At 43.8% G+C, this 12365-nt stretch overlaps 1 pseudogene; it reads left to right on the forward strand.

Moving 5' to 3' along the window:
• The first annotated feature begins 9942 nt into the window (after positions 1 to 9942).
• On the forward strand, positions 9943 to 10924 carry LOC147957238 (disease resistance protein PIK6-NP-like; annotated as a pseudogene).
• Positions 10925 to 12365: the final 1441 nt, after the last annotated feature.

A 12365-nucleotide genomic window follows, 5' to 3' on the forward strand; every position in this document is an offset into this window, starting at 1 on the left:
TATGTTGCAGGTTGGGCGCGCACCCAGCGGCCCTCTTCACGTTTTGCTTTGCAGGGGCTTCTTCGAGCTTCCTCAGTGTCGTCCATGATTTATTTGGCGGCGCTGGAGCCCGGCGTCCCTTTGGCTTTTTCATTCGGGGTCAGGTCTATTGTCGGTGGCCGCATCACACCTTTGCTTCCTCGCGATGGCTATCTTTTTCTTCTTGGCTATGTCATTTCTTTTTTCTAGATCACCATCCTTTGCTTTCTTCGTTGTTGCAGGTTCCCGTCCCGGGTTCGTTGGTCTCAGTGGTGATGAAGATGGCATGACCGCATGATTGATGAAGTCATGTATGATAATTCGCCATTATTGTTTCTGCATAATCGGGTTGTACGAGTGGTTAAAAACTTGAAATATTATGATGTTTGCATATTACGTGTTCTTATTTATTACATTTTGTTCCTCATCACGTACCTATGTAATGTGTACAATCACATCCAACTAGTCATCTCCATGTCTGATCCATTGCCGGCAGTGGCAACCATTTTTGCTACCACGACAATATTTTTAGAAATGGTGCGATGGCAGCTGACCGAGTCCAAGAACACGCTGGCCAGCCGGCCCGGGAAGGCAAAGGCACGTTGTGTTCCGTACGCTTAGAGCATCTACAACCACACTTGGTAAATCCGACTTCTCAAACGCCCGCGAACACGATAGGACGCATCCACAGACATTGACCGGGCACGTCTCATATTTCCTTCTTCACATACATTTCTCTCATATTCATCCCTTAAATCAATACAAAAGCGTGCAGAATATATAGGTACGTACCACGTCTATACTACTCAAATTTCGTCGTTGTCGGAGATGGCCTGAGTCGCCTGCGCCTGCGCCGGAGCCGCCTGGGCCGCCTCCATCTATTGCCGACGGTGACGCCTGGCCTCCGCAGCCGACTTCAAGCGGATGTAGTTCAGGATGGCGTGCTGCTCCGGCCACACACCCACGTCCTCCTTCATCGCCGGCGCCCCCCCCCCCCCCACACATCCAGCGGCGGCGCCTCCTACGCCGGCTCCTGCTCCTTCTCCTCTTCCTCGTCCGCCGACTCCTCCTCCTGCTCCTCTTCCTCCTCCGCCCGCTCCTGCTCCTCCTCATCTTCCTCCTCCGACTGAACCTCCTCGGGTTCCTCCTCCGGTTTTAGAGGTAGCCTCACTTTCCTACGGATCCCGACCTGTTCAAGGAGGAAGAGACGGTGTTGGATCGTGTAGTAGCGGCGGTGTGAGGGCATGGCTAACGGGCTCGAGTGGCGGCGGAGAGGGAGGGGATAGGCGGATGTGCTAGGGCTGGGGGCGCCGGCCGGCTTAAAAAGCCGGCTACGGACTCGGGTGGCGAGTCGGAGCGGCGCCATGAGGCGACGGTCGAGGCGCCCGTCAGACCGTCGGGTTTTCCGGCGAGTCCGTGTGGGGCCATGCTGTCAGGCCGATGTGACGGCCGTGCCCGGGCGCACCCATATCTGTCCCACATTTGGGCTGGATATGTGGGGTGCCGGTCAGTCCGGACGTTTGAGGGCCGTTTGAAGGGCCTGTCTGGGTTAAAAAATTGTGACCGGGCAGTAATCGGGCGTCCTGCTCAAACATATGAGACGGCTTTGAGAAGTTCGACTGTAGATGCTCTTAGGTCGGGAGTGAGTCCAACGAATACTGCCATTCGGGTCTTCGTTGGTTCAAGCGATGTCGTGTGCCAGCTGATGCGCCACGTCCCATCGTGTGCTGGCGGTAGATATAGGTGTGGTTTTGAGTGGCCTGTGTGCAGACAAATCGCAGAGTACCGCACGCCACGTCCCATTCGGGAACAACACTGTTCGGGCACTCAACGCACCTGTGTGCCCGTTTCTTGCCGGCGTCGTCGCTGGCCGGCTTGGCCGTTGCCGTGTTCTAGGTGCCCCGGCTTGCTAAAGGATGCCGCTTTTGAATATCTACCTGCAGGATGAGGCCGGCTGCAACCGGTTGCGCATGGCATGGTTGCTGTTTCAAGTTTGAGTTCGTTTTGACAGGATTTTCGGAGCTCGCTTTTATCTTTTCTTTGCATGTGTGTGTTAATGTTGGTTGTGTTCATTTTAGTTGTGCAGAGGCCGAATGCATGCTTATAATGATTGTATTTGCTTGATGCTATGTTATGAGTCAGTAAGAAGCACCATTTATCGGGAAAAAGTCTGTACGTTACCCGTCCAATCACAGGCCCATTAACTCGCGTTGAATGAGATGGACGATGCTCTCTTGTTTGGCACTCGCACTTTTCCTTTGCCGCTGTCACGCTTGCCTGCTGCCTGCAAATCTAGAGGGCCCATGATGGGATGCGAGGTCGGCACACAGAAGGAACCTGGACGCATGTGCTCGACCCATATGGCAATGCCGTACGCCAGCTTCACCAAAGTGTTGCATGGCTTTCGCTGTAATCGGCTGCTCGGCCCAAATATGTGTATCTGCCTACCACTTAGTGACGATAGGAAGCTGCCGTAGACAGCCTGGGTCGTCGATAACAGGAAAGTGCCTCGCAGTCGGTTAATGGGACTTTATTCTATTTCACCCTCCCACTAGTTGGACTTCGTGGTTTTCTCGAACCTATCGTGCGGGGGTGGTCGGCCTTTCCATCAACCAGATCATTGGATTGTCCTTGCTGGCCAAAGAAGGGCATGGGCGACTTCACGACCAAGAACCAAGCATGAAGGATGCAAACCGTAAGCAGATAAATGGCCGGTTAGCCACTGACATTACCTACGAACCACATGACAACCTTATATCGAACGACCAAGGAAGTACAGAAGGACAAGCAATGTGGCATCCGGGCAGAAGGCTCGCCAATGCCTTGCAACCTTCTAGCCATAGGGCCTTGATAGATAGATAGAAGGCTCGGCGTGGGCAGGGCAGCCGAGCAGGCGGGTGTCCAGAAGGCCCGGGTAGGTGAGGCATTAGCATGCATATGCATAAAACTGAGGACACCCATGTGTTTTAAGCACTCGACAACCTATGAGTAACACACTTCTTAAAACAAAATTATGAAGTGTAATAAATCATAAAAAAGTTTCAATCTCTGTTGATGTAGATAAGTCTTTGAGATCAAGCTAATTGAACTATTATTCCAGAAAAGGTAATTAACCGCATATAAAAAAAGTAACTCAGTCGGATCAAAACAAATTCTTAACGAGCAGTACATACATGTGCTTCGCTAGCAACATTACATTGTATGACTCCTCATGTTTAGATATGCTACGAGTGCTGCAAATGTCAAAAACTACACCGTTTGTGGTGGAATTAAATGACCACGCCAGTTTGGATGTGGTGTTTGGTGAAGCAACGATGATATCAAGGACACACATAACGTTGATCACTCACTGACTTCCTATAAATAAATATAGCTTCTTCTCCTATGCAGCAGCATCATATTTAGTTTCTAGGGAGGAGAATGTGGAAGTGTGGAAGGGGAGTACCAATGATGAGTAGGGGTGAACCGCACAGACAATCATAGGGATGAGATATATTGGGAATTTGAGTCGGGGGAACCTATAAAGGCATATTTCTTAGACAAACAATGAAGCTAGTAGGCATCAGGACACTTGTGGCTCTTTTGACTTTTCGGGCAAACACATCGTGGCATTATGTTGCAAAGTCGATGTGATTCCGTCTGGAGGACGCTTAGCTACATAATTCATCGCCCAAGTGGGAATATATTTCATTATACGGGTGCCATGCTAGTGCATCCAATCATGTCTCAGTTTTCCTCCTTGTCGTGACCGGTTAGAAGCTTGGCTAATCTAGTCATGTGTGTTATGCTTGTGTGTTACGTGAGCAACAAAATCAATTAGCTAGCTCGTGTACTTGCACCGGATCACTCGATATAGCTACCTTGTACCTGCTGCTTCACTCGGCCAAACGCTTATACTTGCTGCTTCACTCTCAAGTTTTTTATTATCTTTTCTTGAATGTTAGCTCATGATGATTCATGGGCTCCTCGTATACAACTTTTAATTTACTATCTTAGTTGCTGATGTTTGCCATGTTATCAGTTGTCTACAAGCCAAATTGAGGCCCAACCATCTTGCCAAAAAACGTACTACTAACACAGCAAACTTTTGTTCATGCTCTTACATTGGCTATATATGTTTTATTTTTGGCAGGGATAGTTGGGGCACAAAGAAAACATACGTCACACATGCCTCACGGTCTCCCCGCCCGCCAGTCTTGGTCCCTCGCTTTCCCAGTCAGGTCAACTTGGTCGGGATAGGTTTATGGTGGTGCTCTGTGCAGAAAATGGGCAAGTTTTGTATATTGTCGAGCTTGAGACTGATTAGTATATGTAGGAATAAGCCACGGTGAGGCACTTGCCTGACCATAGTCTGGGTAGTATCGGACTGTTGGATGGTCTGGGCATAGTCCGACTCGTGTCTGACTAGTGTATAGGCTAGGTCTGTGTTGTGTGCATGTGTGGTGCGGTGTGGCGCGGTGGGTGCGTGCGTGTGCGCACACCAGTGCATAGTTATAGGGCTAGGTGGTTTAGGATCGCAAGGTGGGGCGTGATCGCTGCGGGCTCGCCGCGAGCCGTTCGCGTCCGTGCGCGTAATGGCCGCGAGCGGAGCGGGCCGATCGGAGCGCCAGCCAGGGTGGGAGCGCGTGGGTCGTGCCCAGCGCAGGCCCGGCTGTATAAAAGCCTTGAGGTGATCGTTGTAGCCAGGCCAACCAGGTATTGAGTTCGTGCTCAAAGAAAAGGACGCCGTTCGTGCGGCGGGTGGCGTACGTGCGCCGGAAAATACCTGTGTCTTTGTGTCATTCTTCTTCTTCCTATCCTCTTCTTCCTCGAGTGCAGAGAGAGAGAGAGGTAGAGCCGAGCTAGGGCAAGGGGTAGACACCAACAGTATAAGCTGGCCCAGCAAATGAAGCCCAAGCAGTAGGTAGCCCCTCCAACCCATTATTTTCTGGAGAAACAAACAGTTTCACTCTTCTGGCAGTTGGGGCTATTTTGTTCGATTGATTTTTGCATAAAATGCAGATTGCAGACATATCATTTTTGGTTATTTTTATACTATGAGTGGTTTTGTCCTGAGAACTATTTTAGTGAGAAAATGTATCATGTACATCAGAGTTATACGGTATGTGCAGTGTATTGGCGTGTATACACATAAAACTGAGGACAACTGTGGCGTTATAAGCATTCAATAACCTATGATTATAACACTTCTTAAAAGAAAAAAAATATGAAGTTGGATAAATCATAAAAAAGGTCACAGTTTCTCTCGATGTAGGTAAGTATTCTTTCGCATAAAATAAAAGATGCAGATAAGTCTTGGAGTTAACTAAACCGGATTAAAAACAAATTGTTAATAAGAAGTATATAAACATGTGGCTTGTTAGCAGCATTCCATTTTATGGCTGCTCATGTTTAGATATGCTACGAGTGTTACAAATTCCAACAGCTAAACCTTTCATTGTGGAAATAAAAGACCACAATAATATTAATTGGCATGTGATGTTTGGTGAAGCAATGATGATATCAAGGCCACACATCACATTGATCACTAGCTGGAATCCTATAAAAGAACTAGCTTCTTCCCCTATGTAGCAGGTTCAGATTTAGCTGCTAGAGAGGAGAATATCAAAGTGTGGGAGGAGAACAACAATAATGAGCAGAGTGAATAGCAAGGACTGTCACAAGGGATGAGATGTATTGGGAATTTGAGTCGAGGGCACTCATAGAAGCATGGATCTTAGGAAAACGATGAAGCTAGTACGTAGCTGCATGCTGGCAACTTTTTTCACTTTCCGGGCAAACACAACGCGAGGCTATGTTATCAAGTCGGTCCGATTCACACCGATTGTCATCGTTCCATAGAATTCATCACTCGAGTAGGCATATATTTCATCACTTGTGTGACATGCTAGTGCATCCAATCACTCAAAATAGCTGGACTTTCTTCCAAGAGTGGAAGAGTTGGCTAGTTGGCTGAAGGTTAACCAAGCCACCAGAGTATGAATCCTACCAACCATGCACAAATTTTTACTTTTGTCAAATAATCACTGACTCGGATCCGAATCGATCCCCACGTCTGATTTTTTTCAGGAACGTCCAAAAAAATCACGAGCGGCCAAAAACTGCCCTTTGCCCTCTACATGGTATATTTATCATGGTACTATAGCACCGTTCCTAAAATCGAATCAGTTAGCAAGACACTTTAGCGTTGTTGTTACCACAAGCGACCTGTCACCATCGGCAAGTGACTCCAATCTTTAGCAGTGTTGAGGTTAGCGCCAAAGATGGAGCGACTGCGGCTAAGGCCGGTGGTGAGCGCCAAAAACCAAATTGCGAGTCAAGCTGCTGTATTGGCGTCTACAAGTGGCGACGGCGGCAAGGTGAGTAGCACGAACTGGCATTAAGTATTTGCGTCCATTAATATATTGGTGTACTAAGCGAGAACGGACGGTTGGCTCTCAGCCTCCATGGAGGCCGATTTTTTGAAAAATCCAAAATTCAAAAATTTTGGTTTAAATTTTTTTTGAAAAAATTGTACAAGTGAACAAGGATGTGAGGCATATGTGTATAAAATTTCAGGATGAAATGCGATCTGTACAAAAAAGAAAAAATCATGATTTTGGAGGATGAATAGTAGCATGTGTTAACAAGCCTCAGATTTGTCGTTTTTGCACAACCCTCGTTTCAACATATTTCATCCTGAAATTTTACATAGTTGTGCAGTATGCCTTCATCTATCTCTATATATTTTCAGAAATTTTTGAAATGTAAAAATATGAATTTCATGAATTTTGAATTTTGCATTTGGAGGCCTCCATGGAGCTCGTCCTCTAAAAGCAATTTCCGTGTACTAAGCTCCCTAGATTTGGATTCTTTTATTACGTCACGGGTCGTGGGTTGCTGGGGCCCGTCTGTAAGTGTGTGTGTGTGTGTGTGCGCGCGCGCGCGTGCTCTTCTCTTCTCTATTTTTAAATTTCCCCTCTTCACATTTTCGCTCGTGAATATTTTTTAATTATTGTCACTGTTAAGATACTAAGGTCTCTAGATTTGGAGCCTCCTCATGCATTAACAGCTCTGAGGTTGCTGGGCCCTGCCTGTAAGGGTGTGCCATCGTTTTTTCTTCTATTTTCAATTTTCAATTTTATTTTTCATATTTTAAATCATGAATGTTTAATAAAATTTCTGCACATTTTTAAAAATGCCCGATCACTTTTTAAATTCATGACTCTTAATTTGTGAATATTTTTAAAGTTCATAGTTTTTTAAATGTTTGTGAACATATTTTAAATTTGCAAAGTTTATTCCAAATTTGTGAATATTTCCTGTATTTTAGTGTATTTGCCTCTAGTTTGAATTCATCTATTTATCAAATGTGCATAATTGTCCGCGGTGGCTTGCACATGGGAACGAGAAGAGATTGTTTTTTTTGGTGTTTTTATTCAAGTTTTTGTTTCTTGATGTACGTACGTATGGATTTAGATGATTTATAAAATTTAACTAGCAAGAGTGTACTAACCCATGTATTATTGCAGCGTCGTTAAAATTATGCAGCGTGAATCTAGAGGCCACTTAAGGTTAATTAACCCTTGGAATCCCATCAAAAGTAGTAAATCTCAACTCGTAGACTGTTAATTGTCGGCCTTAACCTTGAATCTAGGCGATTAATGACCCTCGTAATCAACCCTCTATGGTACATTGCCACGGTTCCATTGTCACTAGTACTAACCCCGCTCAGTAGCCAATATGTACTAGTGAGTCAACTACACCAGTAATGCTAAAACTTGACGAGAAAAATCATTTTAGTGCCAATACTCGCGGCATACATTGAACCGGTGCTACAACTTGGCTTTGCTATGCATATACGGTGCAAATCGTGTTTGTATACGGAGATGATGCTGACAAGGCGCGCCAAGTGGCACGGGACCCGCTGTCAGCCTCTGGATGATAGAGATAGGGTATTCTGCCAGTTATTTTGTGGAAGACAACTCAGAATATTTTTCTCACAGAAAAGGACCTTGATGCACAATCCACAAATTATTTGCAAAAAAAGTGGCCGGTGCTATTAAAAAATGTGACCTACAGAGTGGAGCGGCGTTTGCCTAACCAATGTACCGAGAAGAACATTTTGTTTTACTTGGATACTCTAATATATATAACCTAAGCGTGCTGGAGACCCTACGTCCCATTTTGCACTGTAGTTTTTTAAAAGTAAATTATAAATTAAATGTAAATTATAATTTCTATCAATATTATAAATTCTAAATTAACAATGAACACTTTTCTATAATACCTAATTATTTTATTAAAAGTGTGAACATTTTAAATATATATTAATTTACTTAAATATACAACATATATTTTCCTTTAGAAAATTAAATATGAACATTATTACATGCATAATTTTTAATTATAATTTTATTATATGGATAAATTTTGAAATAATACATGAATAGATTTATAGTGTATTATATTATAACATAAGGTTGTAAGTTACATATATTTTAAAAGTTTCTGAAAAATATTAACACTGTTGGGTGGGGTGGTGGCCACGGGGGGAATATCGGGTACTCCCACCCCTAGGGTGCTCCCGGTGCTCCAAAACTCGGTAGCACATTTTAAAATGTTCGAAAAAATCTGAAAAAAATCCAGCACATTGACACAACATCAAAGTATCTTGTCAAAAAATAAGAAATCAAAATTAAAACCATAGCTTGAGAAACATAAATGATAAATTCAACAGTAAATAGTACAGAACATAAGTTGGGCTTTAGATTTGGCCCATTATCATATTGATGTACATTTTGTCATTTTTGTATCTCGAGCAATATTTTGAATTTTGATTTGAATTTTTTTAACAACATGCATTGATATTGTGTCAATATGCTGGATTTGTTTCAGAATTTTTCGAACATTTTAAAATGTGCTACTAGGTTTGGAGCGCTGGGAGTAGCAGATATTTCCCCGGTGGCCACGTGCACCTGCTGACTACATGTAGCTGGTTCGAATTCCAACCAACTATTTTTACATCATGTGAATATATGTTTCTCAAAGCATGAACGCTTTTATAACTACATGAGTATTTTTTAAAAATTCTGAACATTTTTAAACTTATATAAGCATTTATAAATTATATAAAAACTTATTGAAGGATGAATACTTTTATATACTGCATTAATTTTTTTTAAACACTGAACACTTTTAAACTTATGTAAGCATTTACTAAAATATATAGAAACATAAAAATTTCTTAAAGGATGAATACTTTTATATACTACATTAATATTTCTTTAAAACATTGAACACTTTTAAACTTATGTAAGAATTTACTAAAATATATAGAAACATAAAAATTTCTTATGTCATGGGCTTCCCGCCACGTGGCGTGCCTAGTCAGCATTGTGTCCGTATACAAACACCATTTACACTGTATATGCATGCCAAAGCCAAGTTATAGCACCAATTCAATGTATGCCGCAAGTTTCGGCACTAAAGTGAATTTTAATGCCAAGTTTTAGCACCGGTGGTGTAATTGACTCATTTGCAGGATTTTTTTGGTGGAGGGATAGAGATCTGCGCGCACTCAAGCGGAATTCAACGAGGCTGGTGCATGGCCTCAGGCTGAATGCAGTGGGCTGCGTGCTTTGATAATGGCTGCAAAGTGAAGATTTTTCGGTCGACTCCAAGCACATGCTCCAACTTTCAGGTACATGTCTCTCTCCAACCTCAGTTTTTCCTCCCTACATTTTTGCTGCGAAATCATAGGAAAGAATGCTCTCTACTGAATGAGCAGTAGAATTAGTATCTAAACGATTTACTTTTTACGTTCTTATATTCTTCCATTCCAACATTCTATCTAACTAGGAAGCTCTGACGTATGTAATGCCCACATTACAGTCACCTTACAAGCCTAACTGGGCCACAAGGTAAAAGTTTGACCAGTAATAGATGGCTGGATTAATGGTGAGTGCTTCTACTGGAGTGATGAGACAACTCCTGGGTATGCTGGCCACCTTCATGGCGGACGAGTTCACCAAGCTCATAAACTTGCGGAAGGAGGTAAGTTCATCAGTGAGGATCTTACCAGCATGAAGGATGCCCTTGAGAGACTTTCAGATTTGGACGAGCTAGACAAGCAAACCAAAGGGTGGAGAGACCAAGTAAGGGAGATGTCATATGGCATTGAGGAAATCATCGATCACTTAATGCGCTGCGTTGGGGCAAAAAGTGAAACCGATGGGTTTGGAAGGAAGACTGCGCGACTCCTTAAAAAGTTGAGAGCCCACCACCAAATTTCCGGACGGATCAATGAGATCAAGTCACTTGTGCTTGAGACAAGTGCACAACACCAAAGGTACAAACTTGATATTCCAGCGTCAAGTGATGTAGCCATTGACCCACGAGTTGCGACACGATATGAAAATGTAGCTAACCTTGTTGGTATGGAAGGATCACCAATGAGCTTATCAATTGGATCAAGACACCCTGCAATTTTTGTTGGCTCATAGACAGGGAGAAGCAGTTGAAGGTGGCATCGATTGTGGGATTTGGAGGTCTACATAAAACTACACTTGCCAACGTGGTATATGATAGGCTCAAGGGCGACTTTGACAGTTATGCTTTTGTGCTGATATCTCAAAAGCCAGACATCATAAAATTTCTCCGTGGTTTACTCCACGAACTTGGGGGGTGTACCTTTAATGATTGTGAGTTAAATGTTGTTCTTTGTTTGGCTTTTTGTGTGCGTTGGTTTGAATTATGCTGGGCACGTCTGCTGCTCTGTTGCCGGGTGGTGTTGTTGCTTTCCTGTCTGGGTCTGACCATGTTTGATGTGATATCGGTTGCCTGTTGGGAGGACATTAGGAGGCTACTTCTCGGTTTGTTCGGCTCTGGGTTGAGTTTGCCCACTCATGTTTGGTTGGATAGTTAGGAGGACAGTGGTATCCCCGGCTCGCTAGGGTTCAGGTCCTGAGGCTCGCATTTATTTTGGATTTATTTTAGGATTTCCGACGACGCGTGTTCAGTGGGAGGAGGCGTTCCCGTCGACTACGAGGCGCTACGGTGGCTTCGTAAAATCCCAGGATGATGTGCTCATAGGCGCTACGAGACTTGCCTGCTCCCCGCTTGTGCGCCCATCCGTGCTCCCGCATACGTGGCTTGATTTGATTGGAACAAAATAAGACCCGGCCCCATCCCCTTAAAATCAGGGGGGGGGGGGGAGCTGATTAGATTAGAAGGGAAAAAGGAAAAAGGACAGCCGTAGGATGAGATAGGAGCACGGATGGGAGCATGGAAAGGCAGCAGGCAAGCCAGATCCGCTCATAGGGATACAGTGTGCATGTGTGCATTCATAGGTGAGTACATGCGCATGTATATAAATACTTGCGTCTGTACTGTATTCAAAAGAAATTTGGGTCTAGCACAACCCGTGCAAAGCCGTTTCGGCAATAGACACGTTGAACCAACTTTACTAAGGGAAGGATGTTTCTCGTGAATGGTGTGCAGGTGATATTTACCAAAGACAAATAATATTGATCACTAGAGGCAAACGCACGCTTCGCCCTGCCAGTCTTTCATTTTGGCGTTGCTAAAACGTACATATATATGAGCGATGGATCACTCATGCTCTGCTATATTACAAAACAATTTTTATATATGAATGATGGATTACTAATGCTAACACCAAACATCACGATCATGGAGTAGAGGTCATTGAGCCATCGATGAAAATTTTGTTGGGCTTTTGCTGATGCTCAGACAGAAATACCTACATGACAATACAATTCCTTTTCCTTGAGAAATAAAAACTCTGGAGGGATAGATTTCATGACACCAAAAGTCACACTGAGGCCTAAAGGCAAGTTATATCAAAGAGACGGCACATAAAGACGCAGTGCTTCCCAGTTCATTGGTGTATCATGATTCCACTTTCTAGGAATATGAACAAAGAACTTTGCAGGCTTGAGCCTTATAAGGTAAAATATTTCTTCCTGTTCTCCAATTCACACCAGAGCTCATTGCTTGGTACACTCGAGACTCGACTGCAGCAACAATGGATCAACAGCGTACGCTGAGCTTGGGGACAACCAAAAATATGGAAGCTTAGAAGCATCCAAATTGCCTCACATGAGTTGCAAATATATTCATAAGCAAGGACCCTGTATAAGAGAATACATGCATGATTATTTAGAAGAGTATGATTTCTCAAACCGGTTTGATCCTCTACTGGAAGCTTCCTAGTAGCAAAAAACAGAGTGGATGTGAAAAGCAGATGCTGGAGTAGCATAAGGAGAGCCTAGATGATTATCTCAACAACCAAATTTACAACATCAGACATCTCATCAGTTTTCTAAGGCTATATCATAGATAAC

This window comes from Triticum urartu, chromosome 7A, assembly GCF_056163025.1.
Source record: "Triticum urartu cultivar PI428250 chromosome 7A, HENAU_Tu73, whole genome shotgun sequence".
Taxonomy (NCBI): Eukaryota; Viridiplantae; Streptophyta; class Magnoliopsida; order Poales; family Poaceae; genus Triticum; species Triticum urartu.